Source organism: Panicum hallii, chromosome 2 (assembly GCF_002211085.1).
Source record: "Panicum hallii strain FIL2 chromosome 2, PHallii_v3.1, whole genome shotgun sequence".
Classification (NCBI taxonomy): domain Eukaryota; kingdom Viridiplantae; phylum Streptophyta; class Magnoliopsida; order Poales; family Poaceae; genus Panicum; species Panicum hallii.
Window position 1 is genome coordinate 56,949,598 of NC_038043.1, and position 17,353 is coordinate 56,966,950.

Here is a 17,353-nt window from a genome sequence, read left to right on the forward strand (position 1 = left end):
CGTTTCTCATGACTAATGAGTGGTTTTGACTACTTCAACTGATGGTGATGGGCGAACCAATGGTCTGCCGAGACGTGCAAACCCGGGGTATGTATAACGTTTTGTCCTATATACACTCATTTTCCTTTTCAAAATAAAGCATACCACGCCGCGCCTTACTTTAAGGAGTGGTTAGAACAAGTGCTCACTACCGGAAACGCGGTCTTTGCCGAGTGTCCGAGCCTTTGCCGAGTGCTAAATATCGGGCGCTCGGTAAAGAGATTCTTTGCCGAGTGTTACACTCGGCAAAGAAAAACACACGGTAAAGTAACCCTTTGCCGAGTGCCAGGCGCTCGGCAAACATAAACACTCGGCAAAGACTACTTTGCCGAGTGTCGGGCACTCGGCAAAGCGAGACACTCGGCAAACGAGCGCCACGTAATTAACGGCGTCATTCTTTGCCGAGTGCCTACTCGAAGACACTCGGCAAAGAGGCATTTTGCCGAGTGCCTTCGCAATACACTCGGCAAAATGTACATTTTTTTTCTCTCTATTTCGTCCAAATTTTTTTCTATTGTCATCCTACATTCTCCTTAACAACATATATAATTTAGGTTCATTTCTGAAAGTGTCTGTTATATTTCGTCAATTTATGTTATTTTATTGAATTTCTTGAATAATTCAAATTTGAACCGCGTGGTCATTCGAATAGTGGAAAAAATGAATGAAAAATTATTATTTATATCAATGAGCATGCTTTGTTGCCTTATCGAAAACAGGACCTGAAATTTTAAAACTACTATTCACAAAATATGGCGACTAAATTGTGTTCGAATCGTATTTAAATTGTATAAAAGGCAAATTTGGTCAGAAAATTATGAAACTTGTCGAGATGTCATTTTATGATGTGAGGATATTGTGATAAATTTTTTATAAGGTTTCGTGAAAGTTTGCCATCTACGATGTTTAACACCTAATCGGTCTATATATAAAATCATACACCTATTTGGAAAACTTTCAATTTGTAAGCATCGTATATTGTAACTTTAAAGAAACCTCGTCAGATTTTTATCATAGCTTTCCCATATGATATCATTACTTCTCGAGAAGTTTCATAATTTTCGGACCATATTTGCTTTTTATACATTTTAAAAACAACTGAACAATAAGTTCGTCGTTATGTTTCGTGGACAACAAATTTGAAATTTTTGATTTTTTTCTCGATAAGATCTCAATGCATGCTTGAATAACATGAATATCATTTTTTGATTCATTATTTTCCATTATTCGTATGACTTGTAGTTCAAATTTCAATAATTACAAGAAATTCAATAAGATGAAATAAATTGACGAAATATATCAAACACTTCGATTAATGGGCAAAAATTGCACGTACTGTTGCATAGAATGTAAGTATCACAGAAAAAAAAGTTTGGTGCCAAATGGATGTAAAAAATTAAAATTGTTTGCCGAGTGCCTGTTAGGGGCACTCGGCAAAGCCTCCTCTTTGCCGAGTGCCCCCAATTTTCGGCACTCGGCAAATCCTCCTAGTCTTTGCCGAGTGTCCCGGATCTGGGGCACTCGGCAAAGAGTGGATATATACAGATCCCGCCCGCTACCCACGCGCTTTTCAATTCACAGCGTTTCCGCGCCCGCGCCCCCGCCCCCGCCCCGGCCCCGCCGCGCCGCCGCCGCTCCCCCGGCCGCGTCCCCGGCCTGCGCCCCCGCCGCCGCCACGCCCCCGGCCTGCGCCCCCGGCCTGCGCCCCCGCCACCGCCGCTCCCCCGGCCGCGTCCCCGGCCAGCGCCCCCGCCGCCGCCACGCCCCCGGCCTGCGCCCCCGCCGCCGCCGGCCCGCGCCCCTGCCCCCGCCCCCGCCCCCGGCCCCGCCGCGCCGCCGCCGCTCCCCCGGCCGCGTCCCCGGCCTGCGCCCCCGCCGCCGCCGGCCCGCGCCCCCGCCCCCGCCCCCGCCCCCGGCCCCGCCGCGCCGCCACCGCTCCCCCGGCCGCGTCCGGGCCTGCGCCCCCGCCGCCGCCACGCCCCCGGCCCGCGCCCCCGCCGCCGCCGCGCCGCCGGCCCGCGCCCCCGCCGCCGCCGCGCCGCGTCCCCGGCCTGCGCCCCCGCCGCCGCGGCGCCCCCGGCCGCGCCCCCGGCCTGCGTTCAGTGCTGAAGGAAGTCAGGTAATCCTGCCCAATTTTTTGTTAAGAGAAAAAGATTGACATGGAAATAAAAGAAATGAAATGAGCTCTGTAGTTTCTGTAACATATTCAGGAGTAAAAAGAAAACTGAAAGTGTTCTGTAGACTGTAGTTTCACTAACTCCAGAAATGTGTGTGTGCGAATGCCATCCCAAACTCAAATATGTGCGTATGGCACAAGAAATTTTGTGTAGCACAGACACACAAGTTCCATTAGAAGTATTACAAACACAAGTTCAATTGACATGAACACAAATATTGAGTTTGAGATGGCAATTGGGCAGAAGCAAGTTTGATCAAATATCTGTTAACTATAGCAGATAGGAACTCAAGCATAGAAGTCAAGCATAATAGCATAAACAATACCTGAAGATGACTTGCGACATTCTCTCTAGTGAGGCTGTCCACATTCATGACTTCCAATATTTTCTTTGGAACAGCCCCTGTATTTGTCATTTCTTTAGGCAATACATGTGCCATTTACCTTCTTTTTGAAGAAAATGCGTCACATACATAGTAAAAGGTCAAGTATTTATCATGGCCACGTTTGTGTTTCAGAATTTAATAAGATAAAATTTACAAATTTGTTAGAGTAGGTCATCCTTTACATCCTTCTGAAAAGAATACTAGTAATTCATCAATAATTATGAACAGAGCTGCAAACCACAAAACTCGGAAGCTGTATTGGTTGCACCTAGAGCTCACTCATCCATGGCATTTTTATGAAACCATAAATGACAGAATGAAATAATTAGCTTGATTGCACCTAATGGTTAATTACCAACCCATGGTAACACACAAAACTACAAACAACAGAAGTTACCTTGATTGCACCTAGTGAAGAAGCAGTAGAGTATGAAATGAACTTCAAACAACAACTCAGTAGCTAATTTTTACCCTTCTCTTTGGTGCAAGAAAATTGACGGAAAAATATGGTTTGGCCTGTAAACAGACCCTAAAACAATTGGATACCGGAAAGTGCTACGACCAAAGCAGAGTGATAGCAACAATGCAACATAGTTAAGTCTGTTCAAGTCTAGATCATCTTTCTTGATCTCTGTTTTGGTTTGTGTGTGTGACTGTGCCTGCTTTGATGTAATATATGTAACATATATTATTAAGTCACCTAGTAATATTAAACCAAAATTGAGGCTTCCATTGCAGGTACTGCCCCTGGCCCGCGCCCTCGGCCGTGCCCCCGCCGCGCCCCGGCCGCCGCAGGTACTGCATCCGTTCATGTTCCACCAGCTGATGCATGTTTCTTTAAAAAAAATACACCCTGTATCTTCAGGAGTTGTTATAGATCATTCCGCTGTGTTGATATAACTTGCCATATTCGTCGCTCCTGTGCATATACGTAGCGCAATTGATATTACTCTGTCTCCGGTGTATATGTTAGAGGATGGAAGACCGTGCGTGGATGTACACTGGCCGCCCAAGTCAGGTTGGGATGACTAGTGAGTGGATCAGGAAGACCGATGCTTTCTTGGAAATGGCGTTTGGCGAAGCTGCTAAAGGAGCGAGTATGATTCTCTGCCCATGCAGCAAGTGTGCAAACAGGAAAAGACAAAATAAGAAGAACATGGGGGAACATCTTTGCAAGAATGGATTTACGGCAGACTATACCCGGTGGATCTACCACGGTGAAGCCAATCGTATGAGAGAGGATGTGGTGAGACCACGTGTCGAGGATTATGATGGTAATGCCGGTGTAGCGGACATGTTGGATGACTATGGGGAGGCACGGTTCGCCGAGGGACAAACGGAGGAGGAGCCAGAGTCGACCGCAAAGGCGTTCTACGACATGCTTGCCGCGTCACATAAACCCCTTCATGGACATACGACGGTTTCTCAGCTTGATGCCATTGGACGCATAATGGCGTTAAAGTCGCAGTACAGTCTGAGTCGAGGCGCCTTTGATGCTTTGTTGACAGTTATTGGCAGCCTGCTTCCGAAGGGTCACATTCTGCCAAAGAGCATGTATGAGGCACGGAAACTCCTTCGTGCACTCAAGATGCCGTATGAGCAGATACATGCTTGTAGGAATGGGTGCGTCCTGTTTAGAAAAGAATACGCGGAAGCAAAGTACTGCCCAAAGTGTCAATTCTCAAGGTTCATGGAGGTAGACTGTGATGGTGATGGCCCAAAGAGGCAGCTTAACATTCCTGTGACAGTCCTACGATACCTTCCGTTCATACCGAGGATCCAGAGGCTATACATGACTGAGGACTACGCGAAACAAATGACTTGGCACAAAAATGGCAAACGATACAATCCTGACAAGATGGTACATGCATCCGATGGTGAAGCATGGAAACACTTTGATAGCATTCATCATGAGAAAGCCAGAGATGCTCGTAATGTACGTGTTGCGCTGGCAACAGATGGGTTCAATCCTTATGGAATGTCGGCTGCCACATACACATGCTGGCCTGTATTCGTTATCCCCCTCAATCTCCCCCCGGGCGTATGCTTTCAACGGCAGAACATAATCTTGTCGTTGATTATTCCTGGACACCCGGGGAATAATATGGGTGTGTTCATAGAGCCTCTCATTGATGATTTGATCCATGCTTGGGAGGACGGGGTATGGACATACGATCGAGCTACAAAGCAAAACTTCATAATGCATGTTTGGTACCAATACTCCATGCATGACTTGCTGGCGTATGGGGTATTATGCGCATGGTGTGTTCACGGGAAGTTCCCATGTCCTGTATGCAAGGCTGGTCTTAGGTTCATTTGGTTGCAGAAGGGTGGCAAGTATGTTGCTTTCGACAAACATCGGCAATTCCTCCCTCTTGACCATCCATTCAGACGAGACATCAAGAACTTTACGAAAGGTGTCGCAGTGACAAGCCTTGCACCTCCAATGAAGACTAGTGCCGCAATTCATCAGGAAATAGATGGTCTCGTGGTCAATCCAGCAGGTGGCTTTGTGGGATATAGCGAACAACATATGTGGACTCATAAGTCAGGCTTGACTCGGCTCCCCTACTATGATGACCTGATCCTTCCACACAACATTGATGTCATGCACACCGAAAAGAATATCGCTGAGGCACTTTGGTCAACAATCATGGATATTCCCGGCAAGACAAAGGACAACGTTAAGGCTAGAGTTGATCTAGCAATATTATGTGATAGACCGAACCTAGAGATGAAGCCTCCTTGTCGCGGAAAGACATGGAGAAGGCCTAAGGCCGATTTCGTCTTGACCAAGCCCCAGAGGAGGGAAGTACTAGAGTGGATTAAGAAGTTGATGTTCCCTGATGGGTATGCAGCTAATCTGAGTAGGGGGGTCAACTTTTCATCTATGCGAGTCTTAGGGATGAAGAGTCATGACTACCACATATGGATTGAGCGGCTTCTTCCGGCGATGGTTCGAGGCTATTTCCCTGAGCATGTCTGGCTAGTATTTGCAGAGTTGAGCTATTTCTTCCAGCAGCTTTGTGCCAAGGAGTTATCTCGGACCGTGGTTGCAGACTTAGAAAGAATGGCACCGGTGTTGCTTTGTAAGTTAGAGAAGATCCTTCCCCCCGGCTTTTTCAATCCGATGGAGCATATGATTTTGCACCTCCCGTATGAGGCACGAATGTGGGGGCCCGTGCAGGGTCGTTGGTGCTATCCAATTGAGAGATGTCTAAAGGTGCTTCGAAAGAAATGTGGAAATAAAAGCAAAATTGAGGCTTCCATTGCAGAGGCATACATTCATGAAGAGGTGTCCAACTTCACAACAACATACTATGGTAAGAACAGAACATCGTGGCTTTAGTCGTTTTGTACATTAGGATGGCTTAATTACATCTTCTAATATGTCATGCATGTACTTGCTGTCTTGTAGGTGACAACCTCCCTAGCGTGCATAATCCTCCCCCTCGTTACAATGCTAGCGAAAATGAATCGAACCTCAGCCTGTTCCGAGGGCAACTCGGAAGTGCAAGTGGTTCGAGCAATAAGACATTGAGCCCTCAAGAATGGCGTCAGATCACGCTATATGTGTTGACCAACCTTGAAGAGGTGGTGCCGTACATGAAGCGATTTCTTCGTGAGTTCTGGCGTCAATCAAGGGATCCTACCGAACAGGAATGTGACACCCTTCTTAGACAGGGCGCAGGGAATGGATCGCCCACTTTCATTGCTTGGTTCAAACAGCAGGTACCGTCCAATGTAGCTCGTACTTAGTTTGTCAATCGTAGTTGTTACGTGCAAATAATATAACGATCTATCGTGCTTGAACTTGCAGGGTCATAGGATGAGTGCCGAGTTGAGACAGGTTGCAGATGGCTTTGACTATAGGGTCAGGTCATATTCTAGTTATGACGTTAATGGATATCGTTTTTGGACGATAAGCCATGAGGCAAGTCGACCCAATCGAAAGACCACAAATTCTGGAGTTTTTACTCTCGGCCTTGATAATGTCGAGTATTATGGAAGAATTGAAGAAATATACGAACTCAGTTTTCATGGTTCCAAACCTCTCAATCCAATCATATTCAAATGCCATTGGTTTGATCCAGAGGTAACGAGACGGACATATTCTAATCTTGGGCTAGTGGAGGTCCGACAGGATTCCATCTTACCAGGAGACGATGTCTATATTGTGGCCCAACAAGCCATACAAGTTTATTATCTCCCATATGCGTGCCAAACCAAGGAGCATCTTAAGGGTTGGTATGTTGTGCACAAGGTATCACCGCATGGCAAAGTACCTGTCCCAATCGATGAGGATTACAACTTAGATCCAAACACATATGACGGAGAGTTCTTTCAAGAAGAGGGGCTAGAAGGGCGATTTGATGATGCCAGGTGTAGCACACCATCAAGGCAGCCGCAACCTTAGCGGATACGCTGAAGCATGGGTACGCGAATATATTTATTTCATCTAACACTCAATTACGTATGCTTTCTAATCATCTTGTTGCTTTTCTCGCAGTCATCGTCACATGGTGGCCAGCCTTGCAATCTCTTCACGGCATTTGCTCTGTCCCACAAGGGAAAGGCGACCTCCGATGTTAGCTACAACCCGGAGGACGGGCCCGAGGCATACAGCAATGCAAGCGTCCACTCCCGCCTCAGTGACTACACATCGATGGCAAGAGAGGTCCATGGCCCAGAATATGATCCCACCACAGAGGATCTCGACACAGAGATCGTCATGAGGGTCGGAGGAGGTAAGAAGAAAGGACGGTACTGGATTGCCGATGGCGCAATCGACTCGTCCTCTACTCCTACACTTTCTCAGATCCGAGCAAGGAGCACGAGTGCGAGCCCAGCCATACGACCTCGGCAGGACACTTCATGCCATCAGATACAGGCACTCCAGGTTATTCCTTCTTTGTCCGTCGCTCGTTGATTATTACATACGTTTTGTTTGCATTATTGTAACATTAGCGTGAAAACTGTGCAGGGCCAGCTACAAGAAGAGACGAGGAAACGACAGGAGTTGGAGCAAAGGATGAGCGCTCTACTTTCTTACATGCACGCTGCAACGGGTGTACCTCCGCCAGCTTCTCTGTTCGCGCAACCTCCACCACCTGATCCGTACTCTACTCCTGTAAGTATAAAAAATATAAAATATTGATTGTTTTAGCAAATTTAAATATATAGTCTTTGCTATACATTTAGATAAACATTGTTAGTATATGAAAATATCTTTTCCTTAGTCAGTTGTAGACAAACTTTAGCTTCTTTTCTTTTAAAAGGCTTGTGATTGTCCTTTTATGAAATGGTAGGGCTCCTTTTTAAAAGATTAGAGGCACCTTTTTGTCCATTTATGTTTAACAGCCACCAGGTGCTTCTGTCCCTTGGTGATCTTCTCCCTAAGGCGCTTGACAGCCACCAGGTTGCCATCCTCGAGCGTGGCCTTGTACCCCCTGTCAGGCTGCCATAGTTGGGGAGGATATGCTTAACCTGATAATTTAAAACAACATCAGAATTTGTTAGGAGTAACTCATATTAGTCCATGTGGAGCTCTGTAAGAAACAAAGGGTTTGATGGCAAAAGCATATGTCCATGCCAAACCTCATGCTTTACTTTGTCTCTGTTGTTCTCTGTAACTACATTTTGCAACCCTTAGTTTGTCACTTAATTAGTAAACATATGTTTGGAGAACGTTCGAATATTGTGAAAACATTACGTAACTATTTAGCTAATATCCATGATGGGAAAAAGTCAATCAGTTAGACATATATAAAACTGTTGCTGTTTGTTAGCTTAATTTATGTACGATCGTCATTTACCTTGTCTCACATGCAATCTCTTCTTCTCTGTGTAGAGACAATCGGCAGCGTCAAATGATCCGCATGCACCATCATCTCCAAATCAGGCAACTCCAAATCAGCCATCTCGAAATCTTCATTTGTGACATTTGAGCTTGTGTGTGGTGAGCTTGTGTGAACATGTGTGGTGAACTTTAAATGAACTTTTATCGTTGTTAACACTTATGTGGTGAACTTGTGTATGTGATATTACTTGTGTGTTGACGAGACTTTGTTAAATTTGGTTGTCACGATAAGATTTGCGTCAATTGTGTATGTGAAATTTCAAATAATATGCCTGTGTGAATATATAATATGCCTGCGTGAATATGTGCCAGTGTAAAATGCCACGGAAATAACAAATTAAAAATCTTAAAAAAAACCACTTTGCCGAGTGTATAAAAAAACACTCGGCAAAGTGACCTAAGCTTTGCCGAGTGCCGCCTAACAGGCACTCGGCAAAGTGACCTAAACTTTGCCGAGTGCCCACTGTTTGGCGCTCGGCAAAGTCTGGCCTTTGCCGAGTGCCACGTCACAGGCACTCGGCAAAGAGCCAGCCTTTGCCGAGCGCCAAACAGTTGGCACTCGGCAAAGACGAGGCCCTTTGCCGAGCGCCAAACCGAGGGCACTCGGCAAAGAGCCGTCACGGCCACTGGCGCCGTCACGGCGACTTTTCTTTGCCGAGTGCCTAATCTAACACTGGGCAAAGCTTTTGCCGAGTGCCCGACAAAAGGCACTCGGCAAAGACGTCTTTGCCGGAATAATCAATACCGAGTGCGCTTTGCCGGGTGTTACACCCGGCAAAGCCTTTGCCGGGTGTTTTCAGGGCTTTGCCGAGTGTCGTAGACACTCGGCAAAGGTCCTGAGTCCGGTAGTGGCTAAAGCCACCTGAAAATGAAATTTTTCATAAAAAAACTAAACGTTGTCACATGCTGACGGAACCAACAGTGCTCATCGTTCACTCAATTCGGCTTGTATTGTACTCCCTCGGTTCTACATTTCTTATACTCCCTCAGTTCTAAAATATATGTCGTTTTGATAAATTTAGATACATAATTTTTGCTATGTATTTAGATAAATATTATGTTTAGATACATAGCAAAAATTATACATTTAGAATTGCCAAAACAACCTATAATTTAGAACGTAGGGAGTATATATGTGTGTGTGCGTGTGTGTATAGATATATATTATGAGCCCTTTTTTCCCAAGCTGTAAACCCTTTAATTTGTATGGCTTCACCACCAACACCTCCAACGCAAAGCCCAAAAAATGATGCTAAAATAATCTCCATCGATCCGACGAAGGGCGGTGTAACATGCCGAAAATGTGGTGCATCTACTTGACCTGAACACATCACCGTCACGGACAGAGGAGAATACGAGTTGGAATACTACATCGATCACCTGTCTGAATATATGCCTGAACACATCACCGTCACGGCATGGAACCTAGCCATTATGGCTAACCAAAATAAGCGTGGAAGCTGATCAGCACCAGCAAGCAAAGTATCAAAGAAGAAGAAGAAATCTAGAGGAAGAAGATTACAACTTGCAAACGCAAACGGTGCGCTTTTACCTGGACGTGACGGGTGCCGTACTTTTGTGTCGAAATGTGAAATGTACGGCCGATAGTTCCGTCGCCGTATGGTACCGTGTTCACTTTAAGTTGTCACCTTGTATACGCTCACTGTCACCAACTGGTACGGTTGGGCGATCACGCAGGCAGGGAGCATCTCGAAGAGACCGTTTATATCTTTTAGAAACAGAGATATGGTTAAAAAAATTATCCTCCAACAGTCTCTTTAATGGTATGTGATATCCAGATATACATCTTTTCTGTTCCAGACTTCTCGCTAACCAAAGATGAAGAGCGAAAATTGCTCTCTAGACTATGCACAAGATATAAAAAAGCTGTTGGAGAATATAAAGATATAAAAAATAATTTTTACTCAAATAACTTTCTAAATGATAATTTAGAGTGTAGATTTTAGAAAAATTCGCTCTAAGATTATCTGGCTACTGATCGAGCTGGGAATGGTAGATACCGACACGGGATCTTACCAAACGTTTCCGTGATTCAGATTCACACGGCGGCCGGCTGGTAATTAATTCACGGCTGTTTTTCTTAAAATATATGACACGGATTTTTTTCCATTCTTGATGCGTTTTTAAACGTACTTATGATGTTTTGGACAAAATTCACGGCTGTATATAATTTTTTAATATATAATCAATAGGGGATAGTCCCTCCTGTTTCATAAAAAATATGGTAATAAATACGAAGACTAACAATTTCAAGGTGAAAGTGAGAGATAACATATCATTAGGGATGTAATGTAAGTTATATATATTTTAGGTTATTAGATCGATCTAAAAAGTTGGTAAAATAAACTAGAATTATATTCTACGTAAATAATTTAGTATTAGAAATAAACTAAAGTAATTAGCTCACTAAAAAACTATTAAATATCCACTTACATTCTTGCTTATCATGCATGCAAGCAGAGGCAACGGTCGGACGATGCTAGTGGTCCGACATTTGCGGAGAGTCGTGTGTTTCTTTGCCGAAATTCGGATACCCTGGTGGCAGGATTGCCGGGGTATGGCCGTGCTCCAGGGAGAGTGTGGAGCAGCAAAGGACAGTCCATGGGCTTGCCTGTGGGGGGGATTAAGGGGTGGATTTATTTTTAATCCGTGTCACAGCAGATGTCTGGATGCTCATTAGAGAGACTAAATATAATCTAATTAAAAAATTACTTTTAGTCCCTGGAAAACAAACAGGTCCTAAGCAGTGCTGAACACACTGCCTGCAGCGCAACCAATTCACTTGATGCCATTGCCAGCAGCTGCATTATTGTGCTGTCGTCCTATAGCCATTTGTCCTTATCAATCTGCGACCTCACCTCTCAGCCATCCACATGCTGCTGGTGGTCGGTGTCTCATGGTCACATGTCTGCAGTAGGTATATAGTATGAGCTGATGAACAAAACTGATCGATCGATGGAAAGATGCATGTGTGTGGTGCTGCTGAGTGCCGATGCACAATACCGGGGATTCCTTGTCTGGGACGGACGCACGCATCAAGTGAGCCGCCGGCCGGTTCGGATCGGACGCGCGGCGGCCATGCATGTGATCCTTGTGCATGTGATGTCCTATTAACCCGGCCGGCCGTCAGCTAACCTGAGCCACGCATGATTGGGCAACGTTTATTCGATCAAGGAGGTAACGATGGATTGGAAAATGATGCATGTATGGTATGCCCTTCTGATCTTTTCTCGAGCTTGTTAGTGATGAAATGTCATTTCTTGGAGCTAATAATGATCAACTGCGTTTGGTCGGAGCGTCGATTAGGTCAACTAAGCAGTGATGGTGATGGGCTAATTTACACACACACACACACACACAAATCAAATCAAAGAGTAGTGCAAAGTGGTCTGCTGAGATGTGCCAATAAGGCGGCTTTATTATTGTCCCACTCACTTCTTTTCTTCCCAAATAGAAAAAAAAGATATGTCACGCCTTACTTTACGGAGCAGGTAGTGGAACAAGTCGAGAGCCACCAACTGGCAGCTGAACTTTATATGAAAAAAAGGAATAAAAAACTGTTATATAACGTTGACAGCGCGCGCAGACAATGTTGGAATAAACGATGAAGTTGACCCATGAGTAAGTTAAGCAAGTATCATCAGTAAGTATTTGCTGGCTCCACTTGTCCTTTCTCCAAATTAAAGTCCAAAAATGGCGGTAAATTAATTGATAATTTAATAATCCGTAGCTGTATGCCAAATCACACCAGCTAGCTGGCTAGGCCTTGAAGGGTATAAAAATTGCAAGCAATCAAATAAAGCATGCACCAACGTGTGTGTGGTCAGAGCAGCCGTACAAGGAGGAAAAGTAGGATTTTTTTAAAAAAAAGGTTAAAAAAATTAAATTCGAAAAAGAGTGCCGATTTGGAAAATTTCAAAAAATGAGTACCTTCCGCCAAATCAACGGGCGGGAGGCGTGGGGCCGGACACCTCCCGCCCATGTGCCAAATCTTTTTCCAGACCCCTCCCAAGGGCCTCTCCGCGAATAAGAAACTTTTTTTATTCGCGAAGAGACCCCTGACGCGGCCGCGGGGGCATCCCACCCGCCCAACGGGCGGGAGGTGCGGGGCCCATACAGTGCGGCAATGGGACCTCCTCCTGCAAAAATGGAGCCTTAGACGTTTGGCGCCTATGCTCCAGGAACATCTCTCCCGTCGGGTTCGACGCCAGCTGCTCCGTATTCTCAGGGGTTTACTCAGCATGCGTGGTCGATGGGAGCTCCTGCACACGGTGGTCTGTTCGGTGTGCCGGACTGGGACGGCGGCTCCGTCAGTTTGTCAGAGTTGGAGGGCGGCGGCGCATGGCCAGACATCATTGGTCCCTCCCAGACGTATGACGCTCCACCTTCACAGTTCCAGGATGACCCGTTCACGCCGGTGCCTCCTCCGCCTCGTCCTCACCGTGCTCCAAATGCACTCACATACTCGGAGGGGCACATACGCCGACGGCCTAGGACCAGGGGGGAGGAACAAGAGAGCGCGAGGACCGGGACAGGCGGAGTAGATACTCCTGATTCGGTGGACTCTGTATATTTAAACTATTTTTTATACCATACTATTTTATTTTTAATAGCTTGATGTATCATACTATCATAATATTTGGATTCTACGTTGCAAAACGTTATCGCTTAACCATCTTCATACGAGTTTTAGATACCGTAATCTTCTTCGTAAAATTGAACTAAAATTTTATATGTATACAAAAGAGTATGGCGAATAAATTATATATTTGAAAAAGTATGAATTTTAAATAGTTTGTTAAACATAAATTCGAACAAAAAATAAGAAATCCGCATTGTTGTGCACCTCCCGCCCGTTGGGCGGGCGGGATGCCTTTGCCGCGGGAGGGGCCTTTTCGCGAATAAGAAAAGTTTCTTATTCACGAAGAGGCCCTCGGGAGGGGCCTGGAAAAAGATTTGGCACCTCCTGCCCGTTGGATGGGCGGGAGGTGTCCGGCCCCACGCCTCCCGCCTGTTGATCGGGCGGGAGGTACCCATTTTTGGAAATTATCCAAATCGGCACCCCTTTTTCGAATTTAATTGTTTCTAACCCCTTTTTAAAAAAATTTGGAAAAGTAGAGGGGACAAAGCAAAGCCGGAGTCATCTTGGGCTTGCCAGAGCGCCAGCCGCTCAATTTGATAGCCCGCCCCTCGCACGCGCAAACCGCGAGGAGGCCCAGACAGAGATGCGGTGTTGAGTTGTGGCTCGTCATGCACTAACGTGCGGGCCGTGTAATCCACATGTGGAATTTTTTGAAAAAAGAGCTAAAAGAATAAAATTCAAAAAAAGGTGCCGTTTTGGAAATTTTCGAAAAATGGGTACCTCCTGCCCGATCAACGGGCGGGAGGCGTGGGGCCGGAAACCTCCCGCCCATCCAACGGGCGGGAGGTGCTAAATTTTTTTCCAGACCCCTCCCGAGGGCCCCTGACACGGCCGCGGGACCTCCCGCCCGCCAACGGGCGGGAGGTCCGAGGTGCGAAGGGGCATCCTGCCCGTTGGGTGGGCGGGAGGTTCCCCAGCCCCTATATAAGCCCCGCCTCCTCCAAATTCCCATTTTATTCAGCAAAAATCAGAAAAAAAGAAAGGGAGGAGAGGAAGTGGCGAAGCCCTGTTCACACGTCGGTTTGGAGGTATATTCTCGTTCTAGTCGTATAATTACTTGAAAATAGCTATAATCCAGGAAATATTTCTTAGGGTAGTTATATTTTGAATAGTTTTTAGTATTTTTAATTATTTTTAGAATTATTTCTTAGGGTAGTTATATTTTGAATATTTTTTAGTATTTTCAATTATTTTTAGAAATATTTCTTAGGGTAGTTATATTTTGAATAGTTTTTAGTATTTTCAATTATTTTTAGAAATATTTTGTAGGGTAGTTATAGTTTGAATAGTTTTTAGTATTTTCAATTGTTTTTAGAAATATTTCTTAGGGTAGTCATATTTTGAATAGTTTTTAGTATTTTCAATTGTTTTTAGTATAATTTATATTCCGAATAGTTTAGAATCTGGAAAATATAATCTAGGAATCGCTGAAACTTAGGGTCGTTATGTATTAATATATAGTATAACTAGTTTATTAATAATTGACAGATATGTCTTCCGAGATGGATACTTTTAGTATATATTACGGAGAAGGAAATATGATTTATGGGCCGAATGATATAGATTTAAGTGAATTCAACTGTGCGGTCAAAGGAATTATCAGACCGCACGAGAGGATATTTGAATCCCTATGCAACTAGTTAATGAGCGGATTAAGGATTAATCAGGAGACACACTCTTTGAGTGATTAGTGCGTCACAAATCGTACCACTCACGCTTTGATCTGGGAGCTGATGCCATTTGCAAGCAACGATGACTGGTTAAGTTATCTGCAAAATATAAGTCATTGGCAATGGCCACTGGTACTTCTTGTCAGTGTGTACCAGAAGCCTTTGATAAACATCGAAGCTGCTGTAGGGGATGAAGATGTTGATGAAGAAGTTGAGGAGCCAAATATTGAGGCAGGTGGCACCGCAGCACCTCAATGTGTGGCTGATGAGGGGGAGAACATACCCCGTATTGTTGAACAGCTGCGAGACGAAGATCATGAGTTCGATGAAGCAATGAATGCCGATTCGTCTGATGATGACAAGGATGTGCCTGAAGAATGGGTGAGCAGCGACTTCAGTCATCTTGTCATAGATAAGGGATCCAGCGTGCCTTCAGATTGTAGGGAGAACGAAGTTGTCCAGAGTGCGAGGTACCAGTCAATTGATGACGTGAAGGAAGCTGTTAAGTGTTGGTCTCTCTCTTATGCGAGAGTTCAAAACAGTCGAGTGCAAGTCTCCTAAGTACGATATGGTATATGTGAAGGAGGGCTGTCCGTGGGGGGTGCATGCCTATAAGGGCAAATGGAAAGATTATTGGCAATTCTCAATTGTCACTCAGCACACTTATCATTTGCCGGGCGTGCAGAAGTCCCATCGCAACCTTACATTGCAATTCTTACAAACGAGATGTACGGGATGATAGTAGCCAATCTGTCATTTGAACGAAAGTCTATTATCAGGCATATTCAGGAGAAATACAAGTATAACATCTCGTACGGGAAGACGTGGAGTGCAAAACAGAAGGTGTTAGAGATGAGGTTTGGCACGTTCGAGGCTGCATATGATAATATTTCTCGATTGTTGGCCGTCATTTGTCGGAGAAATCTTGAAAGCTATTATGACCTGAAAAGTCTAGACAGAGGACAAGGTCCGCCCTTCATATTGCAGCGGGCCTTTTTCAGCTTGGGTCCATGCATTAACGCATTCCAACACTGCCGGCCTATTCTGTGCATCGATGGGACCTTTCTGCCAGGAAAGTATAGAGGGCAAATCCTGACAGCCATTGCAATGGATGGAAACAATCAATTGCTTCCGGTTGCTTTTGCTGTTGTTGAGAGCGAGAACACAGATAGTCGGTACTGGTTCCTGGAACGGGTTAAGGTTGCAGTTGTTGGGGACAGGGAAAATATGTGCCTGCGACATGATCATCACGCCGGCATACTAAGGGCAATACTAGATTTGCATGAGGGGTGTGTGGAGACCGGAGAGCCGGCCAAGTGGCGTGATGTTCGCAGTAGGTGGTGCATGAGACACATTGGTGCAAACTTTTTCAGGCAGTTCAAGAACAAGCACCTTATGGATATGTTACAGAGGCTATGCTAGGAAACAAATCAACGAAAATTTAACAAGCAGTGGCAGAAACTTGATGAACTAACCGGGAAGAAAAGAAGCGAGGACGCAGCAAAAACCAGAACTGCATAGGACGAAGCAGAGGCTTTGTGTCCTTTGCTAACAGATACTGCATGTACTCGGAGGAGGTTCGGGTCAGCGGTGAAAACCTTTTCTGAATGGATTGAGAATGAACCGAAGGAGAAGTGGGCGTTGCTTTACGATACCAATGGTGCAAGGTACGGCATAATGACCACTAACTTCACCGAGGTTTACAATTGGGTGATGCGAGATGTTGTGGGCTTCCACTGGTTGCAATTGTGGAATTCATCGTCCACAGGTCGATTCACTAAAAATCAGGCATACATGCAAGATCCTGACAGACATTTTGGGAGAATGATGACAGATTATATGACCAAGAAGGCAGCTAGCGCCCAGCTACACCACGTGCGGCAATGTGGTACACAAGAGCTTAAGTTTGAGGTAGCTCCCAGAGACAGAGAACGACATGGCATGAGACGTCAGACTCCTATAAAGGAGTGCATCCTCAAGGTTGATGGTACTTGTTGTTGCTCATGCATGAGGCCAAAGTTGCTGCACATACCTTATTCTCATGTAATGGCTGCTTGTGCGGATATTGCACATCTTGTCGATATATATGTTTCGCATTACTTCAGAAAGGAGACAATTGCCAGCACCTGGCAGTATGAGATATATGGGTTCCGTATGGTTGGAGCGTTCACTGAGAAAGCGAATCTTGTGATCTATATTCCAGATCCGAGGACAGCTCAGGTTAAGAGAGGGCGCCATCAGACACGGCGTAGTCGTAATGACATGGATGAGTCGGAGCTTCGTACGAGGATACAGCGCTGCAGTGCATGTAACCAGACTGGACACACATATAAACGGTGTCCGAACAATGATGCTGGGTCTAGTTCTGCTGAAGCTGGCCCTACAGGTGATGCTACGGATGGAAGACCTCCGGTTGCATCAGGGAGTGGGAGACGTCACCGATTGAGTGCTACTACGATATCAGGCACCGTTTAGTTGTAATTTTATCTGAACGTTGTTTGCTCATGTGTAATATTTGCCGCGTTGAGTTTTATCAGATCTGGATGTGTATTTGTAATT